Source organism: Acomys minous, assembly GCF_964271855.1.
Source record: "Acomys minous genome assembly, chromosome: 14".
NCBI classification, from domain to species: Eukaryota; Metazoa; Chordata; class Mammalia; order Rodentia; family Muridae; genus Acomys; species Acomys minous.
Genome location: NC_140496.1, coordinates 50,035,466 through 50,062,907, shown reverse-complemented (window position 1 = coordinate 50,062,907; position 27,442 = coordinate 50,035,466). Strand labels below are relative to the sequence as shown.

General features: G+C 47.6%; 1 protein-coding gene across 5 annotated transcripts in view; it reads right to left on the bottom strand.

Annotated features, from left to right (window-relative positions):
* The window catches only part of ARHGAP10 (Rho GTPase activating protein 10), a 269,421-nt gene that overhangs the window by 51,445 nt on the left and 190,534 nt on the right, over positions 1–27,442 (bottom strand). The gene's annotated exons all lie outside the window — the stretch shown is intronic.

Genomic DNA, 27,442 nt, shown 5'->3' with positions numbered 1-27,442 from the left:
CCCACTGTTTAGACAAGGCAGTTCTGGGGCACATGGACATAAGCCCACCAGCGACTCGGACACTTTCAGACACTTTCATCTTGTCTCCCAATGTATTAGCATCAATTCCAAAGTCTCTTTTTTTTTTTCTTTCACACACATAGAAAACTAATTGTTATGATTCTCTCTGCAGTGTGCAGGAATGATTTTAAATTACATCTTTTTGAGTCTCGAAGAGGAAACCAGTAAAGCTCTTTATGTTAAAATGTTGAGCTGTTTTCTGATTCTAGAATGTACACTGATCTTGTTTTGCCCTACGTCACTAATGCATCATTCTTGAACCAGTGTGTGCTTTCCTTTCCAAGATTTTTGATTCCTTTACTACATTAACTTCCTTCCCATTATTTTCAGTCCCCTAATTTAGCATTCTACCTCCTGTTGCCTTTCTTTGAAAATAGATCAGATTTAATCAAAACTTCCCCTTTAAGGTTAAAAACTTCTTCACACACCTCCATATTTACAAGATAAGAAAAAATTCAAGACCAAACAATCCTAACAATAAAACAAAGCTGGAAGCGCTCCCCTCCTCAGGTCTCCACACAGCGCTAGCACAAACAGAGGTCTGACACTGTTGTTCACAGTCGCAGGCTCCTCAGATGCAATGAGCCAGATGCTCCTGCCATGGGACTCAGCCACAAGCACACATGGCTCTGCCACGCCAGCAGGGGCCACACTGCATATGACTCCATCACTTCCGCCAGAAGACAGGGACTGTCTCTGAAATGCCGGCATCAGCGCCCCACTCAGACCAGCAGCCTCTGAAGGAGAGTAAAAGCACCTGTCCTCACAAGGGTGTTGCCGCAGGGTCCCAGTGCTGTTCACTGTAGAAGGAGACGGGGAGGGAGCGCGCGCGCGCGGGGGTGGGGGGTGGGGTGTCACGTCCACACAATTCTGGCAGCTGCAGCAGCAGGTACAATTATTTAGTACCTGCAATACGCCTGACATTATTCCAAATGCTTTCTATACAAAGACTTTGGACCAGATTTCCTGACTCCAGAATGCTGGTCCCGGCCACTGAACTCCACAGTGCTCTAATAAGTCCCATCCATCCGATGTCCTCCACAGTGCTGTGCCAGCCTACATACGCTGTCTCTCCAGAAGCAGAGATCTCCAAAAACCAAAACAAAACAAAAAAAGGTGGCAAGTCATAGCACTCTCTCCCCCAGGTAAACTTCCAACGTGGGAAGCGGGTGGGGCTATACTGAATCTCTCCTAAAATACACTATTACCCCAAACGCCACTTTCAGCTTCAGCATCTACAGTGTATTTGGGCACAATACATCATTGTGGGGTTGTGCAAGTACGGTGGCTCTGCGGGGACCCAGGCACCCACTGGCGGCTTCCTTTGGTTTATTCCCCCCCCCCCCCCCCCCCCGCTGCGCACTACAAGCAAAGCTGAAAACCGGTTTCCAGCTGTCTGACCTTGAACTCGCCCTACCCCTTGGCTAAACACGGGTCTATTCTAGGGCATTGAACTAGAATTGATAATGGGCACTGATAGTCAAACACTGGTCAGGTTCAGCCTTGAGGATTTCAAGGCTTCCTATTGGTTCTGGTTCATTTAAGTTCAGAGTCTCAGTGCTGGAAAGCGTCCCTGCCATCTCTCACACCACCCTCTCCGCACAGCTGAGCAAACTGAGGTCTCTGAAGCTGAAATTTTGCTTCTGTTCCCTTTACTCAACAATGCCAGAACTCAGGCCTTACCCACAGACAAGGGTCTACTGGCTCCAATCCTTTGTCCCCAAGTATGCTTTGTACGTATACTGGTGACTTTCCACACATGTCCCATATGAAGAATACAGACAAAAAGGACAACATATTTGGAGAAAACCATCATACATGTAGTAAACATAGAGAGACTTTATCTTGTCATTATTTGCTAGTCTCTAAAACTACAATGTTGTCACTTGTTATATGGTATTTATGCTATATTATATATTATAAGTAATGGGAAGATAATTTAACGTATACAGAGGATGTATGGAGGCTATGTGGAAATAGTATGCTGTTTTATATAAGGGGTTGTGTGGTAGCAGGGCGCACTGACGGCACCCCAGAACCAGTCTGTCATGGCTACCAAGGCACAACACACCTCCTCCTCTGGACACATCTGCCCAGCTACTGCAATTCCTAAAACAACTCTGAGCTCTCCTCTGCCCCTGAGGCCCCTGAGGTTAGACAGCAGGAGTGCGCTAAGGGTCTGGCTGCCACCCTCCTACTATCCTGGGAAACTAGAGAGGGACTTCACGAGTTCAGGGAAGACAGGAGCAGAGGACAATGCTACTTCTGTGTACTCTTCCCATCGGCTCGGGCTCTGATGGTAGCCTTGATTTTGCACATCTCTTCTGGAAAAGATCTTCAATTTTGATTCACAGGGTAAAAAGAGGGGGAAAAAATTTATTTAGCAGATACGTGAATCTGATAAGATTCTCTTTTCCTTTCCTTTCTACAGTACATATGCAGACACATCCCAGGGCTCAACAGATACTGTTTTCTGTAGCTCTCACAGACTAGCCCATAATGCTCAGCTGAGTGCGGTTCTTGCCTTAGACGGTCCCCTTTCCAGTCAGCCTTCACAGACAGGAACACACACACACACACACACACACACACACACATGCTCCATGGCAGCAGCAGGGGACAGAGTGCCGGGGCCCTGGCGGTTGGCAGAGACGAGGGGACTGCACAGGATGTGTGGTGTTATGGAACAGGGGCAGTAGGAGGCCCCCACATGCTCACCAGGCGCTGAGAGGCACCACCCCACCTTGTACCATGGTGTAAACATACGTTGCCAGCCATAAAGTGCTGTTCTGTGGTCTACAAACGTTTAGACAATCACGCCAGGTGCACTGTTAGCCATCTGCACCTGCACACACTTGGGACACCCAGCATCGAGTTTCCACAGTCACACAAAAGTGCTTTCCCAAACACAGCTGCGCCTTTGGCATCTACAACCCAAATATCTACAAACGTTCTTCACTTAGGAAGAGCTGGTGCCTCACCAGAACCTCTCTCCCATGTGCCCTTTGCTAGCATGTTAATAAAAACTTTACAATAAAGATCCAAAATGACACGAACAAAATATGTTCCATGTCAACTACAGTCCACACTCCATGGTTGATATATGCTTCCCAGTCTTACTGCTTTGGTTGAACTAAACCTCATTTTGGCTGGAGGGGGGGGCAGGGGGAGGACACAGAGCTTTTTTCTTCTTTTTCACGTCTTTCCTGGGCCTTAAAAAAAAAAATCCTAGAAATGATTTGGTCCTGAACACAGTAAGATTATGTCAACACCTACCATTTGCAGTCCTAAAGACCCAGTGATTTCTGAGGAGAAGCAACCCCTAAAGTTAGTGTCAACTCTGATTTTAAAATGTCCTATCAGGCTGGAGAGATGGCTCAGTGGGTAAGAGCACTGCTCTTCCAAAGGACCCAGGTTCAATCCCCAGCACCCACATGGCAGCTCACACCTGTCTCTAACTCAAGTTCCAAGGGATCTGACACCTTCACACTAATGTGCATAAAATAAAAAAGAAAAATTAAACATAAAAAAAGAAAAAGGAAAATGCCCTATCCTATATGCCACTTGGAATCTTAAAATCCTAGAAAACAAATCTAGAAATAGATGAGGTCACCTCACAGGATTTTCAAGGTTAAGTATCTTCTGAAATACAGGCAGGCTGGGTAGCTAGTTTTCCAGCAATAAAAAAAATAATGTGTGGATTTTAATCCCAAAGAAAATGTATTTATCACAGTCATCTGAAAGCTTTCCCAGTGCACATGCCTGTCATGTGGCCTGCTCTTAGAAGATCACTCATTTGTCCGTGTCAGCACGAATACAACTCCCTGAAACGGAACCATACATGAGAGCCACTGTCCCTCAGCAACGTGCTTTGAGAGGTTGCAATGGGTGTGGTAGTGAGTATCCACTTTATCGTTAACCATTATTTGTAAAATTTATGGCAACTGTTCTTCTTTGTTCATCAAAAAAAATTGTTCTTTCAGATTATAATCCACACGTGTTACAAAGGTAGTAATGTTCACAATATTGGAAATGGCAAATGTTTGCAAGTACTTAAAAAAATCTTCTGGAAGATAAAAACTGACCACTGTGTTGCCAACGTGACAAGCTCCAAAGAGATAAGTGCCCTGGGCATAACTGTGAAGACCGCCTACACTAGGCCAGCCTCTGGGCCTGCCTGTAGGGATCATGTTTTCTACACTAGGTTAAGTAGGGTGGCAGGTCCACCACGGTAGGTGGCGTCGTTCTTAGGAGAAAGCTGGCTCAACACGAGCATTTACCAGTCTCTGCCTCCTGACTGTGGCAAACAGCTGCCTGCAGCTCCCACACGGACGGGCTGTAGCCTGAAACTACGAGCCTAAATAAACCCTTTCTCCCTGAAGTTGCTTTCGTCAGCGTATTTTATCCTAGCCAACAGGAAAAGCAAGAAACATCCACACCCAACCCAGACACACAGTTCTGCTAACGTCTGGTGACTAGCTTTCTGTGTGGCTGCATATGGAACTCAGCTTCCCGGATCCAATGGTCCGTCCTTGGCTAGTCACATCAGGCTCAGCCTTTGCTATATCCACCTACCAAACTAAATTTCAGAGCAAGATTTAACTTAGAAACACATTAGGAAATATATAGACCGTACCTTACCACTGAAATTTAAGATCATAAATGCATATTGGGAGTAATCCAAACAGCCTATCTTTCCAACACTTCCTCCCGGCAAACTAAGTCTGTGGCGGAAATCACATATCCCAAAGCCAAACACCAGCTTCCCTGCAGTGTGAACTGCACCATTTATTTAAATGCATCTTGGACAATACATCTTGAAAGCTGACAGAGCATCCATCTTTCCTTCCTGCACATTAACAGGAGGAACAGTTAAGGCCTAGGACCTGGTTTCCTCAGTTTGGTACACTCTGACCCTCCCACAAGCAGAGTCCTTAGGCTTCGGGAGCTCACACTGGCCAGGCCTAGGGCTGCCTCTGCTTTGACATAAATGTTCTCCAACATATTTGGGGGGGGGGGGTGTATTCATGCACTGCTGAACACATTCCTTTAATTAGAAAAAGAGGAGGAGGGGGAGGAAGAGTCAAGCACTACAACCGCAGAGCAGAGCAGAGCAGAGCAGAGCAGAGCAGAGCAGAAGGCCTTCACCCAGATCACTGCTGACACGCTCACAATAAAGGGAAAGGTTAAGAACCTATCAAATTGAGTCACCTAAACCGACTCTGTCACAATAAAGAGATCGAGAATCTAACACTGTCTGCCATCACTTTGAGTTTATTTCCAGAGAGATCAGCACAGTAAGATTTCCTTATAATTAAATCCCATCTAATAAACTTGGAACAACTAATCCTGAAACCAGAGTGAAATTTTGCTAAGATATAGACTCTTGAATATTCCCAGGGTATTTCCTGACAGATTACTGTTAATTGCTAAGAGAAAGGAGACGCGTTTATAGCAAATAATCCAAGCTCTCACCATCTGTGACAACTGTAACGTACGACAACTTTCCTGACACACTTGATGAAGAGGGGGCATTCATGCTCTTCTCCCCACATCTACACAGCTCAGAACACTTCAAACAGCAGCGTACGTTAGAATAGGGTGCCTGATGCTAGACCGTCAAAGGCCCTGTGCTCAGGCTAGAGAGATGGCTCAGAGGTTAGGAGTGCTGGCTGCTCTTCCAGAGGTCCTGAGTTCAATTCCCAGCAACCACATGGTGGCTCATAACCATCTATGAGGAGATCTGGTGCCCTCTCCTGGCAGGCAGGCACATATGCAGGCAGGGTGCTGTATACATAATAAATAAATACATCTTGGGGGTAAAAAAAAAATGAACAAAGGCCCTCCTCTCTCTGTTTTTGCCTGTTGGCTAGAGCATCTCCTTGGGTTTCTGAGGTGGCTGCATTTGGAAAGAAGCCTATTCTACATGAAGAAGCCATGTGTAGGTGGCAGCCCAGGCTCCGAGTCAACACAATCCAGGCACCAGGTGTGACACAGCAGCTTCCAGACGGCTGTCCCCACCAGCCCCCTCAAGAAGCTTGAAAACATCCCAGCTCAGGTCCAGGTATTATGGAGCAAGGCAAATGAATGTTGCTTCCCCTTATCTGTTTAACCATGAAAACAAGGCTCCTTATTTCAGAAGGAAGTCTTGGACGGTTTGCTCTCCTACAGTAAAGTAGCGGGATACCACAGATGAGACAGACATGAGCAGGCAACTTCTGGACACAGAAACTCATCTAAAAGCACACCCTGCTCTGTAGGCAGCAATGTCCTATCCAAGGCCAGAGGCACCAATGTGTTTAGGCCTAGCCAGAGGCCTGGGATGCCAAAGGTGAGTCTGTTTCTCATTATCTTCCCCTAGGTAAATGGGTCTACCTTGAGTCTATACTCGAGGGTATGGCTGAAGCTGAGAAGCAGCACCAGGACAAAGTGTGGCTGGGACAGCTGGACAGACCAACTCACCCCCCTCTACCACACTCCAATTTCTGTCTTACCTCCTATGCCAGTCCCTACAGGAGCAGTTCAATGGTGTGCCATTGCCAGAGGTCCCCACGCTGCACAGGAGCCTGGTCTTCTTTCCCTCAAGTGCCGACTTTTGGGTCTGTACTGAAACTCCTTTCTAAGCTCCTCCTCCCAATTTCCTCAACCCTCATTCTTTAAATTCACAAAACAAGAACCTGGAAAGCACTAATTCAATGCGCGCCTTATGTGACTGTGACATTGGTGCCCTACAGGCCACCTAAACTATGAGAGAAAGCACTGGAGGATCTTCCAGGTCTCCACCTGTTGACGGCCAATCCAGATTGTCAACCGGACAAGCTGTACCCTCGCCTAGGGGGACAAGCCTGAGTGTGTTAATGATGGAATTTCTAGATTGGGTTAACTCAGGTGGGAGGACACACCCCAAATGTGGGGTCCTGAGATGAACGAAAGAGACTCTGAGCTCCTGAGCAGCACCACTCACCTCTCTCTGCTTTCTGACACAGCTGCAGTACGCTCCAGCAGGCCTGCCTTCCCATTTGTACTGGACTGTGTGCCCTCAAACTGTGAGCTAAAGCAAACCCACTCTTCCTGCAATTGCATTTTATAGGTACAAGAAAAGTAGCTTGTTTTGTTTTCTTCTGTTTTGTTAATTAAACAAAATCCCAAACATTCAATTTTACCAAAGAAGACTCAGAAGCCAGATGCTGAGGTGAACGCCTTCTAGCTCAGCGAGATAGAAAACAGACCCGGTTGACCTTCCTACTCCACGGATGTCCTTTCTCCTTCTCCACGCTGTCTTAAATACCCTTTAACTCAATGTCCCTCCTTTCTACTTCCTGTGCATCTCTCTATCTGTCTTACAGATATCCTCTCACTATGTTTTTTTCACTTCCTGTCAACTGGTTGGTTGCTCTGCCTCTTGACCTAGGGTTAACTTTATTTAATCCTGTTTACAGAAAGCTTGTAAAGGAGTGTGCTATGGCTAAGCACACTGTTTAGAATAAATAGAAAGTTCTTGGATTAAAGGTGTGTTCTAGGGCTGAGCCACACCACAACTAGAAGCAGGTTTTTCCAGTACAAAATCTCGGGGTTCACAGTGTGATGAATTATCACTCAACAGTAGCTAAAACAACATCTTAGCCAAGAAATCAATGTAGTTTCACTGATAATTGGGCCAGTAACCAATGTCTTCTGATACAACGTACTTAGAAGAGGACCATCATAAAATACAGGGCGTGAATCCAACTGAAGACAATAGAATCATGTCAAGTCTTACGAATGACATAGTCATGGACTAAGCCATGGACCAAAGATAATTTTCTTACGAAAGATATCATGACCATACATCACCTACTAAAGCAGAGCCTCTCGAGCATGTACGTGCACGCCAACAACTCAGAAGGCTTACTAAGATATGGATTCCCGTTCAGCAGGCTTGGAGTGAGGCCCAGTACAGCCGTCACGTCCAGAAAATCCCAGTTAATGTGTTTGTGACTGTAAGTCACACAGCCTTATGATATACTGACAACACTAATGTCTACACAGACTCATGATGTCCCAACAACAAGACTGTTAACAGAGTTCCTAAAATTGTCCTTGTGTTTACTTTTTAATCTAAATCTATTTTTTATTACATGGATGTGGTTGCCTATGGAACTGTCCAATCACCCTGGAATTACAGGCAGTTGTGCATGACTCTACATGGGTGATGGGAACCCATCAGATATCACATGATCTTACAATTTTTCATCTGGTAACCTCTTCATATAGCCACAAGAATTAGTGAAGATCATAAAGAATTGTATAGATAACATCTCATGACTGATAATATTCCAAATTGAGCATTAAATTATAAAACCTTTTAAAATATGTATCAGTTCACTAGAAATAAAACATTAGCGTGGTTTTTTTTTTTAAGGGAAAACAGCCCTTTTCTAAACAACAATGTAGTGAGAATGCCACCACCTTCTGCTTTGCAATCTCTTGAGTTTGGCTTCAGGGACCAGCTGGGCTCTTTCTGCTTCCACAACCAACATGTCACGTCATCTCTAAAGCACAGCACTGTAAAACCAGAAAGGCAAGACGGAAGAAGCACAAGGAATAAATGACAAAAGCAATAACCAAAAAACGCTTAATGGACTGGAAACAAGTAATAAGCACTGCAAGACCCTGTAGAACTGAGCAGATGCCTTCAAAGGCGGCCTCATAAGAATGCCATGGAGACAGCAGGGCAGTCAGTCAGGGTGGACAAGATGGCCAGGAATGAGCCTGGCCTTGCACGACCAGAAGCAACAGCCTCCAAAGAATGTGACGAGGAAGTCACAGACGGAAAGAACCGAAAAGCAACCCAGCCGGCCTCCACAGCGACTCTCACACTCGGCTACTGTCACATGGAATAGGGACTGGCTTGTAATAAGTCCCAGAGAGGAAAGACAGAGCTAAAGGGCTGGGCGTATAGGAAGACACATGTCAGCTGACTATGAGGAGAAGGAAAAAAGCCTCCTGGGCTGTGCAAGCTTCCCAACTCTTAGGCAAAGTTCCCCCAGAAGCTGCAAGAAGTTCAGCGTTTCACAAGAAAAGGTGGCTAATGTTCCAAAATGGCTTGGACAGTTAACTCATGAATCTACGACGGAGAAAATATGTTCCTGTCCCCAAAAGCGTCTCAGCAAGCTACCTGAGGTCACCGAGTCCATTCTTCTCACGGTCTTGCACTCATGCAAAGGTGACAGGCCTTACTTTTCAGCACATGGGGGAACTTTCAGCACATGCCCAGGTGGCAGGCTAACAGCGCCTCCTCCGTGCCCTAGGAGCAGCTGTAACGCCTCCCAGTTCCAAACACCCACTCGCTCTAAACAAGTCATCCCAGCTGCCCTCTTTCACACTCATCTTCTCCGCTCCCCACAGACATAGAAGGAAAGTTTTGACCTTGAACTTCTACCGAACCCCATGGCACCTACAGCAACTTTAATCTCATTTTCCTACCCTTGCTTAGGACAAAACACATAAACGGAGAAAACCTTCTGGGTATTGAGTGCTTCCAGAAGAGGCCAGAAGGCTCAGCCCATGGGTGAAGCGCTCACGCTGAGGAAGCTAAGAGAAGAGCACGGTACGTGGAAACCGCCATCCAGCGGCCAACACCGCGTGCCGCTGTGCTGAGAGCCACACGGGATGACTGATGGCTTCTCGGGCCCAGCTCTGTAGCTCCGCCTCTCAAAGCTTTCCCTGTAACCAAAATGAGCAGGTAGCAGCAGAGAACGTTCCTTCGTCACCTTGAAAGAGTACTTCCTGGGAAGTCAACTAGACCCCAAAAGCAGTGTCGCTGGAGTAGTGAGATGCCTTCAGCTTACTGCAGGAAAAAGATTGCCTCCCTCCCCACGCCCTCCCCCTCTCCCGCCCTCCTCCTTTCTCCCTCTGCCAACTACCTCCCTAGAGGCCTGGCAGGCTCAGGGTAGCTGTATTTCTTATATGACAGCTAACTTTCTGCACAAAAAGTGTCCCAAGAAGAATGGAGCAGATGCTGCCGACCTCTCTTGGTTACAGCTATAAGTCCCTTTGGCCACAGCCAAACAAAGGGGATGCAGAACCTGCGTAAGAGGGTTCTGTGGCGGGGAGTCTGTGCTCATCCTTACCACAACAAGAGAGATGCGCTCCATTCCTCCATCCAACGCCACACGCACGCTACCAGACAGTGGCAGGCAGCCACGCAAGGACTTAGTCAGAAAAGAAGGACTGATGGACAGAAGAAGCGCAGGGAGAACCAACTAATTCTTCAGTTTATTCACCTGAGATCTGGTCTCTGCACCTCTATTTCTACCCAACAGATTAAAGGTGACAGATATAATCATATATAAAAATATCTGTTCGTTCTCTGACATAAATTTAAGTATCTTGTGGTTAATATGATACTAGAAAATTACAAATGGAGCACCACTTCTCCATCCAACTGCACTCAGAACGTTAGACAATTCATTTATTTAAACCTCTCTTCTCCCTAATTCTTTTCCCTATAACTACTGTTAATACCTTAAGTTTAAGGGGGAAAAAAAGGCTAAGTTTACTACATATATACCTACATATACATCTACTTCTATATTGGCATTCCTCTAAAGAAGATCATAATATACAAGCTGCCCCAAAGCTATTTAGTTATCCAAGGAACGCATGAGGTCTAAGGTAAAAATGTTGTAGGAACACCACAGAGGTCAGTCTACGTGAGTTATAGTGCATGGATGTGTGACTAGAAAGTTGAACTAGAAAGTAGCATGGAATTTTACATTTAATTCAGAGGGAGACAAGAGGCCAATGCCATGGAAACTGTTCCGTTTCAGTGTGGTAACTTCTAATTGCCAAGGAACAAGCTATCATAATCTCATTTGTAGAGGAATTTTTATCCAGGAACATGGCTAGTGTGGCAAGGGATCATACGTGAAGACCTAGGGTTATGGGATCTGGCTGAGATGCAGACAGACGTCCCCTTAGTACACACCTTGAATCCCAAACAATGACGATAAATTTAGTTTGTAGAAGGAGGCACTGACGTTTGAAAGTGATGTCTAATTGAGGGGCAGACAAAGTGACAAATCAGAGAAAGATTTTACAGAATGAGCCAGAGAGAGGAGGCGACAAACTCTCACCAGAAGAAACAGAAAGAAAAAGAAGGAGGGGGGCAAGGAGGAGGAGGAGGAGGGGGAGGAGCTGACGATGACGACTTAGGAGAGCAGTGCAGAGGAAGAGGCAGGAGGCAGTTTTCCCAGGACAGTTTTACAGAGACAGGCTGCAGAGAACAAGCTTGACACAGGTGAAGACAGGGCGAGCTGGAAGATTAGGACAGATTGCCAAAGTTAATATGAAGCCAAGCAGAGCAATTCAGTCAGAAGCTGAGAGAAACTAGTTTGAATCAGTCAGCTTGGAGGAGTATAAGCCAGAATAACTGAGTTGAGCCTGGCAGCCAGAGTTCAGAAAGAACCAGAAAGGGTGAGCTTATTCAGCAGTGAGTCTCAGAGGCTGAAAACATTCTAGACGTAGATTAGATTATGCAGAGGCTAGAAGCTTCCAGGACTAGGCCTAGGTTACCAGAAGGGGGCAGTAAACCTCCAAGATTACAATTAAATCAGGTGACTAAAAGTTACTTTTATACTCATTGACTACAAATACATTCATCAAGATTGTACCTTCTCATTCTTACTGTACAATAAGGCAGATATGGATCATTATGCCTTCAACGGGTCAGGAGAATAACACAGATTAGCTGACTTCCCTGCTCCAAAAGCCTTAGTTCATCAAGCTGTGAGCAAGGTATCAGTCAGCTGTGTTCCAGTGGCCACTCTACAGTGAGACTCCTAACCTAAGCTCAGTTGGGCTGTTATTTGCTAAGTGACATAAAGTCAAGACTTTTTCTTGATGTGCTAAAGGTAGACTGAGGTCCTCTGCCATCTTCACTGGCAGGTCATTCATGGCTGCTTGCTTCTGCTGGGCCGAGGGCAAGGGGGAAGGGAGCACCCTCCAGTTTGCTAAGGTAGCCTTATACATCAGAATGCCACGCCCTTGCCCACTGGTTAGCATCAAGTTAAGGATCTCCCACCCTCCAGAGCTGGATCTCTAGGGTCACCACATGTACACCAGAGTCACCTCAGGCTGCCTGAGAACCAGTCAAAACACCAACAGATAACTGTTTCTTCCAGAGCAGGGAATGGTGGAATTACCCATAATCCAAGGACTCAAGAGAAGGGGGCAGGAAAACCAAGCGTTCTGAATCAGTCCTAACTGCATCGTGAGTTGTAGGCTAGCCTGGGCTACAGGGAACCTTGCCTCAGGAGGAACCAAAAAGAGTAAGAACAGAATGGCAGCGCCTGGCGTTTGGGAAATAGGGCGCTGCTCTCGGGAACCCCTCCCTTTCCTCAGGCCACTTCACCAGCTTCATTCAGTCGCTTCTGCTGTCTTCTAAGTGTACGGCCACACTTCTGGTTCTCTGCACGCCTTTCCCACCGTCCCTAAGCACAGCCCACGGTTTATCTGCTAGGCTTTACTCTATGGCTTAATCTCCCTGAACTGCAAGCCCCACTTTTCTGGTGCTGGGGTGGGGGCGACACATGTGTTAGTCTCCCTGGATAACACACGCAGGTGATTCTGACTGTAAATGTCTCTAAGACTCATGCTGGCCTTCTCTAAGTTTTACAATTTTTTCATGATGTTTATTTTTCTTTATTTTTTTTTCCCTATGTGGACGTCATGTACAAGAGCTTTTAGATCAATATGGTTGGCAATATTTCTTTTGCTTCTATCCGTACTAACGCTTTTACTATCTAAATTGAGAGTACTGTGGTCAGGGGCAGCTGTATTGTTTTTGCATTTTGATGTGTGTGTCCATGTGTGTGTGTGCGCGCACGTGTGTGTTTTAAGCCAGAATTAAGTACTCAAGATGTATCAACACTATAGTAGGAAAATATGAGGCAATCAGACATATGCCCTCCATAAATTTTCCTTACTCCTCCAAATCCAGTGAGTAAAGCTCACTGTATCTCGGCTGTGGAGAACCCTATTGACTCAGGGTTGTCGTCAGACTGTGAACGGTTAGGTGTACTCCTCAACTCAGACAGCTTCCGTTCTGTCTCCAAATGTCTGCACCTGCCTCACACATCTACCGCTTGTCCCTTTTGGCTGCCTCCCTTCACTGAATGTGCGTGCATGCGTGTGTGTCTGTATGTGTGTGTGTGTATGTGTGTGTGTGTGTGTGTGTGTGTGTGTCCGTGAGTGTGCGTGTAGTGTGTAGGGGTATGTGTCCGTGTGTGTGTAGGGGTATGTGTCTTTGTGTGTGTGTAGTGTGTAGGGGTGTGTGTAGGGGTGTGTGTCCATGCGTGTGTGCGTGTGTGCGTATGTAGCCCTGGAAACACAATCCAGCAGCAGCCACAAAATAAACTGATTACATACAGGATCAGGCCAGCAGAGGACCCGTCCACATCCATCCATCAAAGCAGCGCGGCTTCCTTGTGCTTATTAGCACATTAAGCACATATGACCTGATTCCGTCATTAAACTTCCAAATGGTGTCTAATCCTCTCAGTGGTCATTTCCCCACATTGCCTCCTAAACAGAACTGGCATTCCAAAGAGGCCAAGCGGCCTCCTCTCTTAGTCACTCTCAGGGTCAGGAAAGGCCATTGCTGTACAGGAAAAACAGTAGGTAAAGAAATTTCCTTTTCAACATATGATGAAGCTGAATTGATTACACAACAAAGTACACCAGGAGGTAGATGGCACGGCTGGTAGGCAGAGATCCCGGCCATGACTCTGTGTGCTTCTAGTGAATACCGTTTCTTTGTGTGAACACGTACAGAACTGCTCTCATTTACAAAGGATTAGAAACCTTCCTCATAACCTATTAATGCAACCATTGGGAGATTTGGTTTGGCACCATCTAAATATGAAGCCCACGTGTGCCTTCGTTAATTAAGAATAAGTAATAAGGGTGACAAACATCACACAGCTGTGCAGAGCTTAATGTGAACTTCTCGGGGCAGCACTAGGCGCTGGCATGTGGCTCCAGCAGATATATAAAGCTCGTGACTTTATGAAACCAAACACAGGGATTTCCTTTCTGACTCCCACGCATTCCCAAAGAGGCAGACACACGCACTTTTGTGCAATTTAACTTAGCGCTGTCCACGTTGTAATACTGACTCAAACGCTGTGCATCATCTAAACTTTAAAAAAAAAAAAAGCATTGACTTGTTTTTCTTGGTGAAAAAGAAAGACCACAAAGAACTGCCTAACTTGTTGTTTAACTGCCTAAGCTCCTCCTGGAACAAGGCAGGCTGTAAAGGAATAAGAGTATGTGACCTTGCTTCCATTTCCACATCCTGCAGTTACCTGCAAACTGCACCAAACACACTACCTACCCTGCCAGGGCCAGTTGGTTGATTCATTCTCCATAGCAACAAGCGCTTGCCCAGGGTCTGGGACACCAGGCGACCCAGGAAGCCACTGCCAGCCAGCCTCTTCCCTGTGCAGACTAGATGAAACCTAGGGGAAACATCTTGCTTTTTCAACTGATTCTTGCTGCCCCTCCCTGGCTGGTCTAGATCACACTGCTGTGGCTACAGACAGGTATACATTTTCCAAGGAAACTCCCAGGCTGACTTTGAAAGGCTGCCCAGTAGGGTAAGCCTTCTGAGGTGCCAAGGGCATGAACAAGGCCATGGCTCTCCTGTTGGCTGGATGTCACAGTTGCAATGTTACCTCTCTCTAAAACACTAGGAGTCTAAATGTACCATACATACCTTTACAATGTGGCTACCCAAACAGAAGGAATGTAACAACAGCTTTACAAATGTCTGCTGAGCTGGGCGTGGTGGCTCACGCCTTTAATCCCAGCACTCGGGAGGCAGAGGCAGGCGGATCGCTGTGAGTTCGAGGCCAGCATGTCTAGGACAGCCAAGGTTACACAGAGAAACCCTGTCTCAAAACAAACAAACAAACAAAAAAAAAAAAACAAAAACAAATGTCTGCTGAATGAATTGATGACTGCATAAAAGAAAAAATGCCAACTACAACTATCAGATCATCTAACTATTAGCACGAATAAAAAAGTTACATGATCAATTCATCACCTAGCTACATCAACTAACTCACAACCAATTCAGGCTCAACTATGCTATATCCCCAAGATTACCTTGAAGCAAATTCCAATCTAAAGAAAAATCTTTAGGAATCCTCAAGTAGATTCAAGCCAGTGAGTAGCACCCCACCCTGAGGGCAAAGAGAGAGTGAGAGAGAATGGGTGTGGGGGGGGGACAGAGAGAAAGAGAGACAGACAGACAGACAGACAGACAGCGGCTTGGACAAGGGAGAAATGGCCTCCCCTCCCTTTGCTCTCTACGTCCTGCGCCTGTGGCAGGCGGTAGCACTAGCCCTACACCTCACCTCGGCAGCACAGCAGACCTGACCCCGCCCCTTGCCAGCTATGGCATTGCATGAGGTGGCCAGGACAGTGGTGGCGAGCTTCCTTTGTATCTTTTTACAAAGGGGATTTTGAAAAAGTAATTCACGAGACAAACAGGAGGGAGAAATCTTGATGGGGCACTGCGATGCAGACACACCCCGCTGAGCCCAGGCAGAGCAAACAGTGACAGGGCAGGGCAGGTAAACGCCATCCCCAGAGTATGGAACCCAAGGCAGCACTCAGAGTAGACTAGGCGTGAGAACAGAAAGGCGCCTAACCAAGCTGACCTCTGACCTGCAGTCACTCTCAAGAGTCAGCCAACTGGAAAGTGACAACAAGGAGAGCTTTTGAGGGACTTTTCATCCAGTGCCAAAGCTACCCGGTGACATAAGACGGTGTGACACGTAATTGACTCAGCCTGCTGGGAGCACACTCTTTAGACTGCATGCTTCTCTGTGAAGTCTGTCCCGAGCTGTCAGAAGCAGACTGATTTTACTGACATAACTGCGCATGCACCTGCATACCGAGTGTCACTCAGCGTGCCCGTGCAAAGTGCAGCAATTGGGTCAGGGCGGCCAGCATTTCTATCTCAGGGTTTCTTGTCACTGTGCCGAGAAGTGACGCACACGTCACCTGTCAAAGAGGATGGTAACTGACGAAACCCATGGTGGAGAAACTGAGTCTTCCTCGGCGCTACCCCAGAAGTTCCTTGCTGTAGCAGTTAGCTGATATCCAGTCTGCAGAAAAGAGCAACCGGGGCGGGCCTGGGAGTGTCAGGAGAGCCCACCACGTTCAGACTGTTTGACCAAAATACATAGATGCTACTTTAAGGCCTTCTGGAATTTGGTTTACGCTATGTGAAGATGCCCGCTAACAACCTGCCAACAAAATCCTGGGTCTGGAGCTTGGAAATCATGGCCCCCACTGCTGCACAATCATCATGGTGCCCTGTGATCTCCGTGGGGAAGACAGCATGAGGACGCCTGTGAACAGCTCTGCCCGGGCTGTGTCACCTACCCCTATGACTTGTGTGTCCCAACAAATTCAGCTATGAGGGAGGGCAACTGCCCACTGCACCTGTGTCCTTCTACCAAGCATCCCAAGAGTGTGATCTTTCTTCAAGACCTTGACACAATGAGAAAACAGGACGTCAGGCTTTCCTGGGAAGTCATCTTAATTAAGGCAGGCCTAAGTAGAGGCCTACAAGTCTGCTCACTGGGACTTTTAACAAAACAGAAGCCGGAAGATTAACAGAAGTCTAGGAGACCCAGACTCGCATGTTCCCCTAGAAGGCATGGCCAAAGACTGTCAATCTTTAGGTCAGTCACTGTCTGGCACAAATTTCCTACTGAAAACATCTAGTTTTGGCTGAGGACAGTGATGTTTGCCATTGTAAACACTATTGAGGTGTGGTCGGTGACAGTAAATACTTAGCATGCAGGAGGACTCACTCTCCAAGACTTAAAACACTGTTCTAAAAAATGGATGCCTCAATGCTAAGATAACAGCATACGCTGTGCTGTCAGTTATTCCCAGGCAAATGCAACCCTGGCTGGCAAAGGAAACCCAAAATGCTTCAAACGAGACCCTGAACTTACACTAACAAAATCGAATGAGAGCAGGTGTGTGTGTGTGTGTGTGTGTGTGTGTGTGTGTGTTCTACATACATGCCTGTGTGCCATATGTGTGGCTGTTGATTGTAGGGGCCAGAAGGAGGCATCAGACCCCGGCCACCCCCAGAAATGCAGTTGCAGATGGCCAGGAGCCAGCATATGGGTCCTAGGAATCAAACTCAAGTCCTCTGGAAAAGCAGCCAGTGCTCTTAACCACCGAGCCATCTGTCTCACCCTCCCAAGGTGAACTTGTCAACCTACCCTAGCCCATTTGCTACTGCTTCCCCGTGTCACCAGAAGGCCAGGTGCCGGAGCGTCTCAAAACAAAACAAACAAACAAACAAACAAACAAAAAAACAGAAAGAGGTTTGCTTCATTACGCTATCCATTAAGTTGAAACCTAAAATGACTTCTGAACTGTGTGTCTCTCTGTGTGCTTCTACCTTCCGTGGGTAAACTGAGGATTTATTCCCGTGGCATCCCTGTCCATTCCCGAAGAACCGTGATAAGTTAAGAGTGAAAGACAAAGAAGGCGGTGTTGGGAGAAGCTCCCATGAAGGCTACCACTCACGCCTTTTCACGCTCCCCGTTTCCTCACAGGTCTAGGCGGCTATCCTGAGATGCCCTAAGTCGCCTGAACAATATAAACAATCCCTGACCGTACACACAACCCAAAGCTTTCGTTACGTTTTCTGAGTCACTACTGGTATAGCAAGGGTTCAGAAGACAGGGGTAATAATTAATGTCAGGCGTAGGAATGGACTTTCAGAGCTCACTGGCCAGATGAATGCCAGCCAGGAGGGCGAATGGGGCACAGAGCACTATGGGAGTGCCTGGGGGTGGGCGGGGCCTCAGAACAGAGACAGAGCTCCTGGGAAACCATCACCCAGTGAGAGAACTTATGCGTGGGTTGGAGAAGCAGCAGGGTGGTTGTAGGAAGGGGCTGGGCGGGGTAGAGTGGGGTGGGGGAGGGGGAGGGGGTGGGGGGGCTGGTAAAGGGTTTACATTTCTGCTTTAAACCTTGGGCTGAGAAGAGCTGTAGCAGAGGGCTGGAAACGCTCAGCTGTTAGAGACAAGGCGGGAAAGACGAGACCTGAAAGAGACTACTCATATGCTCTAGGCTTAAATTTTAAGCAGCTCCTCAGGGTCAGCTCTGCAAGAGGTGCAGGTCTGGAATGCTTCAAGGGGCAGTTTCCACCTAAGGCGAGGTGACCAGACCCTGGTGTCACAGAGGAGAAGGCCAAAGCTGCCGCAATGTGTTTTGTATTTACAGTTGAGCTGAGTCTAAACTGTTGAAGAACCTGCTTGTGAGAGTGAACTCGAGTGTAGGCACCTCACACAGTCTCACCGACGACCTCTGTGTAATAAACCTGCCAAATCAGAGGAAGTAAAACCGTGACTTTGTAAAAGGAACTCCTGACCGCCCTGGAGGTCAGCGACAGTCACGATAGTCACGGATACAGCCTCCTGCTTACAGCAACCTCTGCATCCTCACTTAGGAGAGCAGCCTGCCTCCCCATTCTGCCTCCCCCTGAGATCTACCACGGAGGATCCTGGAGGCTGGGTGCCCAAGAGCAACCCACACTGACAGGCTCTGTCTCTCTGTAGCCTGACTCGAAGCTTCTCTGGGAGAAGACAATGTCTCAGCCCAGACGCCAGTGAATGACTGTTTAGCCTGGTAGGGACTAGCAAGACCTAGAAAAGAGGGGACCAAACCTTACAAACAGGATGGAGACGCTCTCGTCCACAGTGAGCAGGACTCAGGGGCTGGGCAGTAAAATCCAAGAACTGAACTACTGTAAGATACTACAGAGGTAGGAGGACCAGGGGTTTAAAAAAAAAAAAGGAAATGGCTGAGCTCAAAGTTCTCTCTCAGCTTTACACATGTAAAGGTAGCAAGGGTACCTTTGGGGCACATGGAGGTGGGGGTGGGGGGGGTGCATTTCCTCTGCAAGTATCCTAGTCTGCTGAGGGATATGTCTGTTAGCTTCAATGGTATACATAATCGTGTGGGCCTCCCCAAACAGATAATCAGAACCGTGAAATGCTCTGCCACACATCAACAGAACACTCAAAACTCTGAAATTTTGAAGCATTTCTGTACTTGTGCTTTCAGATTTGATTATATTAGATTTCGGGACTGATAAAGCCTCTGCAAATATTTCGATACCCAGAAAAATTACAAAATCTGAAACCCGAAACACTCCTGATCCTAAGCATGCTGGGTAAGGAGTTGTTTAATCTGTACATTAATGTGCCCTTTTACTATTCCAAAATGTTTATGAAAAATATGTGACTTATTTTTAAGATGTGCTTATAGTTTTAAAAAAAGACTTAAAAACTCATTTCACTGCTGTAGTGTTTCAAATTCTTAATCAATCCCCAACTTCCCCACTCGTGGACTGCAGGCAAAGGAACATCTGCCGGAGTTACTGAGTAGGCCAGAAACTGAGAGGGTGATGTCAGATACCGGACAGAGGGCTACACTTAGGAGATGCCGGATAAGCTGGCGCTGTATTGGCGTGTTGCTAAGGGAAACAGGGGAAGGAAGCAGGTGATGGGAACCAGAGCCAGCGAGGCGGAGCCGCGAGGCCAGCACTGCCGGGCTTTGGGTAAGGGACAGAGAAGTGAAGAAGAAGAGGAGGCTGGTGAGGAGTTACTTTCCTGTCTGACCCGCTCATCCTGAAAACCAGTTAACCTCGTGGTTTTCTCAAAATACAAACAAATTACTACAGTTATTTTTTTTTTAATGTAACTGTTCAAACATTTATGGGTTCAAATGGGTTCAAATCTCAGCTCAGCCACTTTCTAGCCAAGCCTTGCTCTGTGTGTTGTTTTCTGTGTGTAAGCAGCTTTAAGATGCAGCCTGCCCTGGTTATTCGGGGACATTCTTTGGCGTTCCTGTTTGGCAGATGAGCACGCTGGCAGTGAGGCAGAGAGGTCACATGAAGAGCCTCACAGTTTGGGGAAGCAGATTCCTAGACAAGGAACTCCCTTTTAGCACCTCCCGATGACAAATTGTCTATAAACTATTTCAATGAAACTCCATAAAAAGAGCTGAGCTGGGCCCGGCACAAGAGCATTTCCCATTTGGCTTCTGAAATTATGATTCCCAGTTCTGTCTCGGGTGGTGCCGAGGAAAAAGCTCTGCAGCTTTGTTTTACTGAGAAAGCCCAGCGCCATGCCCAGAGAAGATCAGCTAGCCCATACACCTCCATGGCAACCTCCCCCTGTGGCAAAGACCCTGGCAGGCTCTCTCCAGCTTGGCCACACCCGTACCACACAGCACCCATGGTCCCCACTCCCGCTGCTGGGAATACAAACCTGCAAACGACACAAGAGGAATCGTGTTCCACACTTTCAGTCCCGAGCGAACTGGCTCTGAGGAACAGGTCTCTGCAGCGCCACAACTCTAGACACTTCTGCAGAGAATTTCAGGGTAGGCAAGCCCTCAGAGGTCAGGGGTCAGCAAGCTTTACTCCAGCCCTGCTCCACTCTCTAACACCTGGCGCCCTTCCTCTGCTCAGCCCAAAGTGGCGCCCCCTTGTGCCTGGAATGTGGTCTAAGACTAAAGCGAACCTGCTCTCCATTGCAGCCTCCCGTTTTCTGGAGCCCACTCTGGGGTGCTTTCTCTACACTGAGGCCCCATGTTTTCAGAGTGACTCCTTCCCCCCAGATCTTGTCTTCTCAGACCACCGTGGTCCCCTGAGAAAGGAGCCCCTAGGGAGCTCTTCCCATTCCCTCTCTCCAGGCTGAACAAAACAGAATCAGGAACAGAGTCACCACTGTTTTCCTTCTCACCTTAAAAGAAAGAGGAGATTTCCTGTACTCTGAGAGGCTTTTAAAAAAGACATGTCTGGATCCAAGCCCAAAGCACAGAACAGTCAACCCCAGAGACACAAACAGCCATGAAATGGGGAGGTATCTGAAGGGTTTTCTGTATGTGTCCACAGTTGAATAGTCTGGTGGTGACTGCTGGGAAACAGTCACCTGGTGTGTGGGGCTCCGTGGATGTTAAGATGTGAGACTGCTCAAGCGGCCTGAATAAAACGTCACAGTCTTTATGTCTAATGTGAGCACCACCTCCCTTTGAGCCACAGCTAGATTACCCATAATACCAAATACAGTGCAAATGCTACCTAAGCAGTGTTAGACAGCATTGTTCAGGAAGTAGTGACAGCAGAAAGAGGCGGCATACACTCAGTGCACGTACACCTGTCTTCCCACAGTACTTTGCATCAGTGGTTGGCTGGCGCCTGGCGTGTGGCACCACCTGTGATACAGAAGGTTAACTATACACACACCCCATGTGTCCTCTTCTGTTCTCTATGATGGGCCAGGGTGCCGCTGACGGGAGACTTCATGACACGCATTTCCAACCAGAAAAAAAGATCAGAGCATGAGAGAGCCGCTGACACTCCCTACAGAGCACGGTCATCACAAACCAAGACAAGTCTAGCACAGCCCTGTCCTAGCTCACTTTCTGTTGCTGTGATTAGACAAGGACCAAAAAGCAACCTGGGGAGCAAAGGATTTCTTGGCTCATGGGCTACAACCCATCATTGGGGGAAGCCAAGCAAGGCTGCAAAGTGGAAGCTAGAATCAGAAAGCACAGAGGAACCTGCTAACTCAGCAACTCTTCCTTTTTCTTTCTTTTAACAGTTATTTATTATGTATACAGTGCTCTGCCTGCATGTACACCTGCATGCCAGAAGAGGGCACCAGATCTCATTACAGATGGTTGTGAGCCACCATGTGGTTGCTGGGAACTGAACCCAGGACCTTTGGAAGAACAGTGTTCTTAACCTCTGAGCCGTCTCTCTAGCACCTCCCCCTTCCGCCCTCCCACCCCCGACACACACACACCCAGCAACCCTCCTTATCCAGCCCAGGCTGCCCTGCCTAGGGATGGCATGGAGCACCTGAAATAGACCCCTGCATCAATCAGTAATTAAGGAAATGCCTCACAGGCATGCCACTAACAAGCCTGAAGGGTCCAGTTCCTCCCCTGTAAGTTCTCCCTCCCAGGTTTGAGTCAAGTTGGCCAAAGACAAAACAACGCAGTACAAACTTCCCATTCCAAATGCTAACGTGGTTAGTCTGATAAAGCTAGCAAGGTCAGCTTCATCAACAAAGAGTTTTATGTGAACAAAGGTTTAATTATCTCTGGGCACCCTGGGATGTAAACAAACTACAACATAGAAAAGCTAGTCCTAGGACCCATTCCATGACCCCCTGCCCCTCACTGAAATGCCTGAGCAAGCTGAGATTCCACATGAGACTCAAGTTGACCCAAACCACGACATCACACCAAAAAGCCGATTAAGACACTCAGCAAGCTGACTAGACCTCAGATTATGGTCCTAATGATCCATAGGCTGATCTGTGGAGAGCGCAGCGCGGCTTACTTCCTATGGAGCCATTCTTTTCAGCACTAACGTGAAATTACAAATGCAAAGAAAGACGGCCTAACATTAATGTTTTCCTTGATGTTCTCAAAGACTCTTTAGGATCTTCAAGGATCTTTGGATGTAATCCTTAGTGCATTAAAATGTATGAAATATAGGAACAGGCTCGTTAAGCATGGATACCCTGCCCAACACTTTCTTTCCTTCCTCTTTTCTTCCTCTCTACCTCTCTTTTAGTTTTTCGAGACAGGGTTTCTCGGTGTAGCCCTGACTGTCTTAGATTTCACTCTGTAGACCATGCTGTCCTCAAACTCGGAGATCTGCCTTTCTCTGCCTCCTGAGTGCTGAAATCAAAGGTGTGCACCGCCACCACCCAGCCATCCCAACCTTCATAAAGAGCGCCTCACTCCTACAAGGGAGCTGACTGGTATTTATACCATGAAACGAACCAACTAGATGCCCAGCCCTCAGGCCCTGCAGGATCCTTCTGGTGCCCGGACTTTTCCTCCGGGTGCAGTCCTGTGCTGCGCATAAGAACCATAAAGTAAACCTATACTTACTGCCGCCCATTGCTGCACACTCCTAGACCCTCAAGAGCTGACTTTTCCCTTGCTCCCAACAGGAACGCTTGCGATCCACGCCACCTGTGATTCTTCACAGCCTCTTATTTCACAGGCAGCCACAGGCATGCTTAACCACACTCTGAGGCAACCCTGACACAAACAGCGGCTCTCTTATGACTCCACTTTTATCACTAAACTAAAAGTCTGCCATTTTCTCAAGGACAGTGCTCTTATTCTTGCAATGAAGAACAAAGCGTCTGGCATCAAACATTCAGTCTGACTGCAAGTATCCCCATCTGGCTGTGTCCCCCACAAACAAGCTCATCTGTCACAGGGCAGTATACATACAGATTCTGTACCTGTGTCGATATTATCACATACATTGATGAATTCAGGCATGTGGCCATGCGTTCCTGAATACATACTCACATACTCAGTTTAGGTGTTTGTTCTTGTTGGGGTGGGGTGGGGATAGGGGTGGGGGGAGGCACAGTACAGGAGATCTGAAGCCAGGGCCTCATCTGGGCTAGGTAAATAAACTATCACTGAAGTAGGCTGGCCTGGAACCTGGCGTCCACCTGCCTCAGTCCTACAGGAATGCACAGCAAGGCTCACGTTTTTATCATGTATTTTAAATGTTTGTAAACACAAAGACCTAAGATGCAAATACCTTTATTTTAATAAACCAAAAGCCAATCTCAAGCCCTGCACTATTACACTCCCTACTTGTAAATTTCCCCCAGTTCTCCCAGGACTGAGCACCTGCACTTTACTATGAGATCCCACAAATTAGACAGCAGGTTCTGCCAGGTGATGTTTCTCACCATGGGAAGCCTGTCTTCCTGGCTACACCCTGAGTATACCTAAGCCCTCGAACCTGATTATGTGTCTCTGCTTACAGTTTACACACCCCAGTCAATTAAAACCCCTGAAGCAAGTTTCCAGGAAGGCCCGAGCTGTCCTGGTACCCTCCAGTGGCACTCCCCTGCCCACATCTCCCCAGATTCCCCTCCTGACCTCATCCCACATTTCTTCTTCGTGCCTCTCTGGTTAACCATCTCCTGCCCTAGAATGTGCTCCTCGCACACCTTCACTGAGTAGCCTGTTCAGACCAGTGTCTCAGGGCTACTCCGCTACACGTACACATGCACGCACTCCCTGTTTCCCACAGCATCTCATGGCTACTTCTGAGCATCTTTTCTTTCCCGTAATAGGACACTTGTATTTCTTTTCCCCAAATCACACAACTCTAACTCACAACAGGCACTCAGGAAACAATGCTCTGAATTGATGTACACATCCATAAAAGTCACAGAGCCATGTGTGTAGGCACAGTCAGAGTATCTGTGGGAAGTTTGGAGGCACCCATTCTGCAATGCAAACACAATTTTCTGTCTTGCAAAGAAAAGGAAACACACACCCCACCCTGATAATGTTTTTGGCCCAGGAACACCCCTTTTAAAACATCTTAATGTTTAGTGTGCAAAAGAAACCAGGATATATGGAGTGAGTTTCCAGTGAGTAAAGATGGATTGTCTCAGCTGCAGCAGCAGCAGCACCACCACCACCAGCAGCAGCAGCAGCCGCAGCGAGGGACTGGGCAATGATCATCTCCCCGCCAATGAACTTAGTCTTCCCCTAGCTCCGCGCCCAGTTGGGCTCTCCTGCTTTGCCAGCATGGCGGGTCCTCTTTGCTTTGGTCATTTTCCTAACCCTCAACATCTTCCCCAATCTTGGGGAAGGAAAATGAGCCGTGAGAGAAATGAAAACAGCTCCTTCAAGTCATCGCTGTCCCTCCTGTCGGCTCTGCCATGGGCATGGCACACACTTCTGTCTCCTGCTCACTCGCCTCGGGTTGGGCCTCCATGAGCTGCCATGGTAACATTTTCCTTCCTCACAAGCCTTTTAAGCCCTCCTAGCCTCACTCTCCTCTTCACTTCTTGTTGCTAACCGTCTACCAAGGGAGCTTCGTCCATCACTACTTCTCAGTCCAATGGAGACGTGTGGCCAATATGGACACACACATTCATATGTATTTTTCACAACCACCCTTGTCAGCAGGATTGTTTTTCCTTAAAGCAGGGCCTATTTCTGACATGCAGCCCAGTTAACTGTTCAGAAAGAAAACAAAAACAAAAACAAAAACAAACTTTGAAATACACTAGGAAAATCAGAGGAAGCCAGGGAGTGAGGAACTGTAAATGAACACAAGCTGCCGCCCCACCTCAGCCACATTATCCCCACTTCCACCCCCTCTCTGCAAAAGGGAACCTCAGGGTGCTCGAGCCGCCTGCCCTGGACAAGTGTAATGACCACTCCTCATTAAAGAAGCCCCTCTTTACGGCAAACAGAGACCATCATGGAAAGCCACAAATGGACACACGGAGGGACCAACATAGCACAGAGATACAACAGACAGACAGACATCACAGTTCCCGAACCTATGGCTCTAAGGCCCCCGTGGAAGGACATGGGCAGGGTAGGGAGGGGGAGTGATGTAACTCTGTTTCAATTAAAAACATATTTAAAGAAAAAAGGAGAACTCTCAGCACTTTCATTATGTAGGTTGAGTCCAGCCACAGAAAGGCAGAGAAGAGCCACAAACTCTGCTGCATTCTAAAAGGCTGCACCTCTAGGGGAGCTGAGAGCTGAGAGCTGAGTGCACTCACAGCCGCCCTCTTCCGCCTCTATCCAGGGGCGAGCCATCCCACTTTGCTGCCTAACCGTCACACACTCACTTTCCTGATAGTGGCTCTTAGAGTGCCCCTTACCCAACCAAGAGCAAGGCCCCGAGCCCAGTTCTCCTACATGAACTGCACCTGAGTCCCCTAATTAAGACTGACCATAATGATAGTTGACCTACTGTCATGTTCCGAAGACAGTAGGCAAATGATGTATTTTTCTAAAAATGAACAGGAGCCATCTTCCCAGGTGACTCAATGCATGCTAATGAGGCTCGATGACAATGTGACAGGACCATAAATGAGTGCATAAATTCAACACCAGAGGCTACCAAAACAGGAGACTCGATGTCCCAAACAAACTGCCTTTATCATGATAGTAAAACAAACTGACAGGCCAGGTGTCAAGCTGAACTTGTCAGAATAAACCTATGTTCACATGCACCAATACAGCCCCAACAAACAGCAACCAGGCGGCACCGAGAAGCGCTGTCCTCACAATTGGCTCACAGGGGCTCTCTCTGTTTGCAGCCTCCTCCCTACTGCCCCCACTCCTACAGGGCGCGCGGGATGCACTGGTTCACTCGGCGATCATCCCTTGTGTGCCTAATGGGCAGCAGATGCTGTATAAAATAGCATTGCCCTCAACAGTCCAGCAGAGAGAAACAGACACCATTAGGAAAATAAGCTCCAAAGTACGTCATGCTGAGAGGACACGTACAGGACGAAGCCCTCAACGTGCTGTCGGTTTCGTCCCTACATCCCAGCGCCTGGCACAGGATTGGCACTTAAAACTATCGTAATTTTTAAAAAATCCTTTTTGCACACAAATGAGTGGCCATGTGTCTTTACAGTCTTCACACCCCCTACGTTAGAGGCAGCCACAGCCAGAGGTATCAAGGTGACAAGTTCTAGCCGGTAGAAGAGGTAGCAGCCCTCGTGACAGACTCTAAGGCATTTTTAAAGTCACATCTTGCCTGAGTTAGAGTATTAAACAACACGGCAGCCATCTAAGAGAAGGCTTAAAGCCAGGAACTCTTCACCCAGGGTCCACAGATTTGGCAGTGTGGGTAACATCTGAAACTTTGAGGACAGGAAGAGGGGCAGGATTATATACTTTTAACTAGGAAAGGTCCAAAAGGCTAGGAGCTTTGCACTCTGTCCCCTAAACAGTGCAATTTTGTTAAACTGTGTATGTTTTGTTAAGGGTAAATGTGTCTTGCTCAGTCCTGAGCGCCTGTCTTTGCTTTTCTTAAGAGGAAGAAACTTAGTTCTGAGGAGGGGAGGATGAGGGGAGAGGGGAAGAAGGGAGAAGGGGAGGAAGGTAGAAGGGGAGGAGGGAAGGAGGGGAAGAGGAGAGAAGGGGGAGGGGAGGAGGGAAGCAAAGCAGCACTGGGCACTAAAACCACTCTCTTCCCCAACAGAAGCCAGCTGTGCCCCCACCCTCTTGCTTCGGGGCAGACTACACACCAAACCCAGTCACACTCAGGTCTGAACTTAGGTACCAAATCCTCTAGACTCTGAAGCCAATCTTCTCCCATGCTCCAGCCTGAAGCTCTCCAGCTCTAACCAGAGGCAAAAGGTTCTCATGCACTTCTAATGACAGAGGAACCTGCCTCCTTCCCTCCTTCCCTCCCTCTTTTCATCCCTGTCTCTTATTTCCTTGGCTCTAATGGCAACCAGCCTACCCCTCCACA